At 39.7% G+C, this 7,845-nt stretch overlaps 1 non-coding gene across 1 annotated transcript; it reads right to left on the bottom strand.

Moving 5' to 3' along the window:
- Window positions 1–554: 554 nt before the first annotated feature.
- Window positions 555–659, bottom strand: LOC145537261 (U6 spliceosomal RNA). The gene has a single exon (XR_014076291.1). It is a non-coding gene; the product is annotated as a U6 spliceosomal RNA (small nuclear RNA).
- Window positions 660–7,845: the final 7,186 nt, after the last annotated feature.

Below are 7,845 nucleotides of genomic sequence, written 5' to 3'. Positions count from 1 at the left end.
AAGTTTGAGCTTTGCATCCATTTATTTTCTTATTGTTATTTATCCCAAATCATAAAATTCAAGTTCACAATTCCATGTTGCCAGAAATTGCAGCAAGTGTTTGGTAGCTGGGTCAGAGTCTTCTGTATATTGGACTGAACAAGGAGCCATGAATGGCTCCATTTGTTGTCTCTCCCAGCCACTAAGGGGTGAAGTATCAAACTCAAATTCTGTAAGGATGAATGTTTCGCCTTAGGAGAGTGGGTCTCCCTGGGGGCAGTGCCATCAAGGGTATACTTTGAAAACACATGAGGCTATTTTGGTTGTTACAGTGATTGACAGGAATCCCCTGGCAGGGATCTCCTGGCAGTTAGAGGGCAGGAGCCAAGAATGTCATGTGTCCTTCAGTGTCTGTGACATTTGTACCAGGATGAACGTTCCTCCGTTTTACATAATTTTCAAATGTCCCTCTAGCCATCCATGTGTATGAAAAACCTATCTGTGGTTGTCCAAGCCTAAGCCTAACCTCATTTACATGTAAAGTTACTTTTTTTCTTTTTCTAAAATTTACTTTTAAAAATATGGGATGTTTTCACAAATGTGCATGTCATTCTGTGCAGGGGCCATGCTTATCCTCTCTGTATAATTCTAATCTTAGTATACTGCTGCTGAAGCGAGCATAACTCAAAGTATTTTTTGAGCAGTTTTAATATCCTGGAATTTTCCAGGAACGGAACTACTGTGTAAATTGAAAGGAGTATGTGTTGTTTTGTTTGGAACCTTACCAAGAATGGTTTAATGTTTTAGAAAATCACACCAATGACATCAATGCCATTTATGGGCTGTGCTGGATATCTTCCATTGCCCTTCCAGATTCACTCCACCCTCTCTGCCTCCACTGTGCCCTGAGAAGGGATTTTATCAATAGATTTCCTTGCCCTCTGGCTTCTGGGTAGGTTCACTCATTCGAGAGCATGGGCAGGAGATCTGGAAGGCAAAAGGAGAGTGAGATATGCCACTTGAAAGGACCGCTAGAAACGAGATGTTATCTAATCCATGGAAGCATAAAGTTGGATGTGACACCAGTATTCTGTTTGAAAATGATAATGTTATATATACGATTGAGTCCAGGCTAGTCAGAAGGCACCAGTAAACTGCCTGGGGAGGTGTTTTAAACTCCTACGGTACTTGATCCTATCGATTTATTTCTCCCTTAATCCACATTTATGGCTTCCCGAGAGTTCTCTATGACTGGTTAACAGAGAAAAAGCACAGGCCCGGTTTTTGCAGTTTGCTGGCACCAGCTAAAGGCAGAAGGGCAAAACTTTGGGCAGTACCTCTTACTGTTCACTTCAAGTGGGAGGAGAGATGGCCTCTTTTCTCTCTGGGTATAATATAATTGGGAGATACAATCTGACACAGCCCAGAGTGTCCCTGCTTGTTCTTGCTTTATGTGCCAAGAATGCAAGGCCCTGACCACTTTACCTGACTCACTTCTCTGGGCTGTATGTGCAAGGAGCTGCCTTGAGGGAGGAGGTGATACTTCCTTCTGGGATTAAGAGCAAGCTTGCTATAAAAGATGTCAATTCCCCAAGGCCAGTGTCCTTTGGCTGTGATGCAGACATGCATTGTGTACATAGTATGTCCACCTGGCCCCTCTGCATGGCCTCTTTTTGGGCTTGGGGCTGTGGGGAACCCACACAAATATGCTGATGGTGCTGCTACTGCTTACTGTGCTACTGGCATCCAGGAAATGGTAACAGGCTAACTTGTTAGCTTGTAAATAGGAGAAAATCCCATACCCTGACAAATATTTGTTAAACACTTTGCAGCTGGCTTTATAAACCTTTTGCAGATTATGTGACATGAACCTGATTTTGCATTGAGTGTTGCAACTCAGAGTTCTTCCTCTGTGGCTTTGGTGCCTTAGGGGAACATGTTGCCACTTCTATGTTTGAATGTCTTATTTTTTCCTCTATTCAGGCAAAACTCCCTTGGCAGAAGTGTCACTGCATATCTGTTGGAAAAAGAACAGGTACATTTTAATGACTTCATGAAACCATTTGACAAAGTTTCATAGCAAACAATACTAAGGACTAGGAGTGAATGGATTGCCAATATTGTAAATCAGAAATTCAAATATTCGTTGTTAGGTTTTTTCTGTTTACACCGTAGATGGATAACATTACATGCTCCTATTCCAATTGTTTGTAATTCTGTTTTGCCCCTTTCCTTTCCATAGTAATTTTAATCTTCTTAGAATTGTCCTTATTTTTCATAGTTCTAAATAATGAAATTTCAGCATTTAGTCTGAAAAAACCATAGGCCCTCCTAACTGCTGTTGTAAGAAATCCCAGCAACAGAATAAGAAGACAATATTCTGGTTTCTTAAGATGTCCTTAAAATGTTATATCTAACAAAGGGATCTTGTAAGACATCTGGAACTGAGAACTTATGGCTTATTCTGTGAAAGTAACCTTGGCCTTAAAAAGCCTGTTTTTTTTGTTTGTATTATTTAGTAATATGTTTCCCTGGTAATGCTATTTAAATATACATCTCCATGTCCTAAAAGCTATGAATACCTATGAGTTGGTTTTAATAGCCAAGTGAAATGAATATTAATGTACACACACAAACGTGTATGCAAATATTTATAGCATCATTATCAAAAACTGGAAACAACCAGATGTCCTTCAGCAGGTGAATGGATAAACAAACTGGTTGCTGTTGCTGTTTAGCTGCTAAGTCATGTCTGCCTCTTTGTGACTGCATGGACTGTAGCCCATCAGGTTCTTCTGTTCATGGGATTTCCCAGGCAAGAATACTGGAGTGGGTTGCCATTTCCTTCTCCAGGGGATCTTTCCAACCCAGGGATCGAACCCACATCTCCTGCTTGGCTGACAGATTCTTTACCACTTTAGCCGCCTGGGAAACCCATAAACAAACTGATGCATGTATACAATGGAATACTAGTCAGTAATAAGAAGGAAAGATCTATTGAGTCACTCAACAAAGTGAATGAATCTTTCTTTTTGTGGTAAAGTATGCATAACATAAGCATTGATGCATCTTAAATTCATTTTGCCAAGCAAAAGAAGCCAGACTCCAAAGACCCAAAAGTACTGTATGTTTCTATTGATATGGCTTTTTTTTTTGGTTGTGCTGGTTCTTTGTTGCTGTACAAGGGCTTTTTCTGTAATTGTGGAGAGTGGAGGCTACTCTCCAGTTGTGATGCATGGGCTTCTCATTGCAGTGGCCTCTTCTGTTGCAAAGCATGGGCTCCAGGGCATACAGGCTTCAGTAGTTGCAGCACTTAGGCTCAGCAGTTATGGTTCACGGGCTTAGTTGCCCCATGGCATGTGGGATCTTCCCAGACAGGGCTCCAACCCATGTCCCCTGTATTGGCAGGCAGACTCCCATCCACTGTACTACCAGGGAAGTCCTCATGTGGCATTTTGAAAAAGGCAAAACTAAAGATATGTGTATTAGTTTCCTATTGCTGCTACAAAAGTTTAACACAAATTTATTTTCTTACAATTCTGGAGGCCAGAAATTTGAAATCAGTTTCACTAGGCTAAATAAAGTCAATGTGTTGTAGGGCTGGTTTATTCTTGAACCTCTAGAGAAGAATTCATTTTCCATGAGTTTTCTAGCTTCCGGAGGCAGCCTGTTTTCCTCAGCTTCCTCCTTCCTCACATCACTCCAACCTTTTGCTTCCATTCTCAGGTCTCCTACTATCTCCTTTGACTTTCTTGCTGCCCTCTTTAAGGACCCTTGAGATTACATTTAGGACCCACCTGGATAATCCAGGGTAGTCTCTCAATCACGAGATTTTTAATTTAGTCACATCTGCAAAATCCCCTTTGTCATATGATATAATATTCAACAGTTGTGGGGATTAGGACGTGGATATCTTTCCATATCACTATTTTATTTATTTATGTATTGCTGCACTGGGTCTTCGTTGCTGCATACAGGCTTTCTCTAGTTGTGGCAAGCAGGGGCTACTCTTCGTTGCATTGCATGGGCTTCTTATTGAGGTAGCTTCTCTTGTCATGTCTCACAGGCTCTAGAGTTCTGGCTCGGTAGTTGTGGCGCACAGACTTACTTGCCCTGCGGCATGTGGAACCTCCCCAGACCAGGGATCAAACCCATGTCCCCTGCACTGGCAGGCAGATTTTTTTACCACTGAGCCACCAAGGAAGCCCAATCTATTAATGTATTTTCATCTTTGATTCCTCTTAATTTGCATTTGTTTTATGTATTTCCACTTCATTTACACGAATCATTTTGTGCTTCATTTAATAATAGTTAATAATACTATATTTCATATTTGAAAGTTGCTAAGAGAGTCGATCTTAAAAGTTCTCATCACAAGAAAAAAGAGTCTGTAACTATGTATAGTGATGGATGTTAACTAGACTTATTGTGGGAGTCATTTTGCAATATATACTTATATTGAGTCATTATGTTATATACCTGGAACTGGTATAATAATGTTTGTCAATTATACCTCAATATATATATATTTAAAAGCCCATGTTTTAACTAATGTAAGACTGTCAACAAAAAGAACTATACATAAATACTGTACTCCAGTTGGTAAATAGATACAGATATATAGATAGATCTATATATGTCAGATAGTATACTTAGATATATTTTCTGGCTATGGCTGCTGAAATGGCCTAGAAACAGTTACACCCCAACAGTAGGAAGCACACCTCGCATCCAGATCTTTGTTTCTAAACACCATTCTCCCATAAATGGAATCAGGGCTCCTTGAAGAAATGGCTGATTCTAGGCACGAGGGCAGGAAGATACAAAATGAGTACAAAACATCTGGTGGGACCAGAGGGTAAAAAAACAATAGGACCCTACACTTGTTATTTCTAGACCCCTGCTATGAATCATACACTGTGATGTATTTTTTTTAATTTATTTTTATTTATTCATTTGGCTGTGCCAGGTCTTAGTTGCAGCATTCGGGATCTTTAGTTGCAGCATGCAAACTCTTAGTTGTAGCATGTGGGATCTAGTTCCCTGACCAGGGATTGAACCTGGACCCTCTGCATTGGGAGTGTGGAATCTTAGCCACTGGACCACCAGAGAAGTCCCTGTGATGTATATTTTGCCTTTCATATCCTTGCTTTATATAGTGTGTACTTTCCTTGTAATAAACTGTACATTTGTAAGTTTTTCTCATTTTAGGGTCCTGTGATTAGAGGATACAAAGTGATGCAGTTTTTTTTTTTTCAGGTTGTATTCCATTACAAGTTATTACAAAGTTTTGAATATGATTCCCTGCTGTTCAGTTACTAAGTCATGTCCGACTCTTTTGCCGCCCCGTGGACTGTAACCTACAAGGCTCCTCGGAATATTCCAGGCAGGAATACTGGAGTGGGTGGCCATTTCCTCCTCCAGAGGATCCTCCCAACATAAATCTGTGTTGCTTATCTATTTTATGTATAATAGTTTGTATCTGTTTGTATTTAGAAAAGGCAGAGGAACCAGAGATCAAATTGCCAACATTCGTTGGATCATCAAAAAAGCAAGAGAGTTCCAGAAAAACATCTACTTCTGCTCTATTGACTATGCCAAAGCCTTTGACTGTGTGGATCACAACAAACTGTGGAAAATTCTGAAAGAGACGGGAATACTAGACCACCTGACCTGCCTCTTGAGAAATCTGTATGCAGGTCAGGAAGCAACAGTTAGAACTGGACATGGAACAACAGACTGGTTCCAAATCGGCAAAGGAGTACGTCAAGGCTGTATATTGTCACCTGGCTTACTTAACTTATATGCAGAGTACATCATGAGAAACGCTGGGCTGGATGAAGCACAAGCTGGAATCAAGATTTCTGGGAGAAATATCAATAACCTCAGATATGCAGATGACACCACCCTTATGGCAGAAATCGAAGAAGAACTAAGAAGAGCCTAACTAAGAATCAAGAAGAGCCTCTTGATGAAAGTGAAAGAGAAGAGTGAAAAAGTTGGCTTAAAACTCAACACTAATAAAACTAACATCATGGCATCCAGTCCCATCACTTCATGGCAAATAGATGAGGAAACAGTGACAGAATTTATTTTTTGGGCTCCAAAATCACTGCAGATGGTGACTGCAGCCATGAAATTAAAAGACGCTTGCTTCTTGGAAGAAAAGTTATGACCAACCTAGACAGCATATTAAAAAGCAGAGACATTACTTTGCCGACAAAGGTCTGTCTAGTCAAAACTATGGTATTTCCAGTAAGCATGTATGGATGTGAGAGTTGGACCATAAAGAAAGTTGAGTGCCGAAGAATTGATGCTTTTGAACTGTGGTGTTGGAGAAGACTCTTGAGAGTCAGTTGGACTGCAAGGAGATCCAACCTGTCAATCCTAAAAGAAATCAGTCCTTAATATTCATTGGAAGGACTGATGCTGAGGCTGAAACTCCAATCCTTTGGCCACCTGATGCAAAGAACTGACTCATTTGAAAAGACCCTGATGCTGGGAAAGATTGAAGGCAGGAGGAGAAAGGGATGACAGAGGATGAGATGGTTGGATGGCATTACCGACTCAATGGACATGAGTTTGAGTAAACTCCAAGCGTTGGTGATGGACAGGGAGGCCTGGTGTGCTGCAGTCCATGGGGTTACAAAGAGTCAGACATGACTGAGTGACTGAACTGAACTGAACTGAACTGAGTTTGTATCTGTTACTCCCATGATCCTATTTTGTCCCTCCCCCTCTTTCTCTCTCCCCTTTAGTAACCTAAAATTTATTTCCTATGTCTTTGAGTATGTTTCTGTCTTAATATAGATTCATTTGTATTATTTTTAGATTCTACATATAAGTGATATCAGATAGTATTTGCCTTTTTCTGTCTGACTTACTTCACTGCGTACAGTATTCTCTAGGCCCATCCATGTTGCTGCAAATGGCAATATTTTATTCTTTTTTTATGGCTGAGTTATACTCCATTGTCTGTATATACCACATCTTAAGCCAATCATCTGTTGATTGGCACTAGAGTTGTTTCCATGTCCTGGATATTATAAATTGTGCTGCTATGAACATTGGGGTACATGTATCTTTTTGAATTAGAGTCTTCATTTTTTTCAGATATATATTCAAGAGTGGGATTGCTAGATTATATGCTAGCTCAATTTTTAGTTTATTAAGAAACCTCTATTCTGTTTTCTTTTACTGACTGCACCAGTTTACATTCCCACTAACAGTCTAGTAGGGTTCCTTTTTCTCCATACCCTCTCCAGCATTTATTTATTTGTAGACTTTTTGATGGTGGCTATTCTGACTGGTGTGAGATGATACCTCATTGTAGTTTTGATTTGCATCTGTCTAATGATTAGCAATGTTGAACATCTTTTCGTGTGCCTGTTGGCCATCTCTGTGTCTTTGGAGAAATGTCTATTTAAGTCTTCTGCTGATTTTTTGATTGGGTTGTTTGATTTTTTGACACTGAACTGTATGAACTATTTGTTTATTTTGTATAGTAACTCCTTGTCAAAAGCATTGTTTGCAAATACTTTCTCCCATTCCACAAGTTGTCTTTTCATTTTGTTGATCGTTTCTTTTGCTGTGCCAAAGCTTTTAAGTTTGGTTAGATCCCATTTATTTTTGCTTTTGTTTCTTTCACCGTGAGAGACAGATCTAAGAAAATACTGCTATGATTTATGTCAGAGAATGTTTTGCCTATGTTCTTTTCTAGGAGCTTGATGTAGTCATCTCTTATACGTAGGTTTTTAAACCATTTTGAGTTTATATTTGTATATGGTATAAGGGAGTATTCTAATTTCTTTATTTACATGTAGCTGTCCAGCTTTCCGGAGAAGGCAATGGCACCCCACTCCAGTA

The sequence above is a fragment of the Giraffa tippelskirchi genome, chromosome X, assembly GCF_054371585.1.
Source record: "Giraffa tippelskirchi isolate mGirTip1 chromosome X, T2T-mGirTip1v1.2.pri, whole genome shotgun sequence".
NCBI lineage: Eukaryota > Metazoa > Chordata > Mammalia > Artiodactyla > Giraffidae > Giraffa > Giraffa tippelskirchi.
This window is presented reverse-complemented; position numbering and strand designations above follow the sequence as displayed.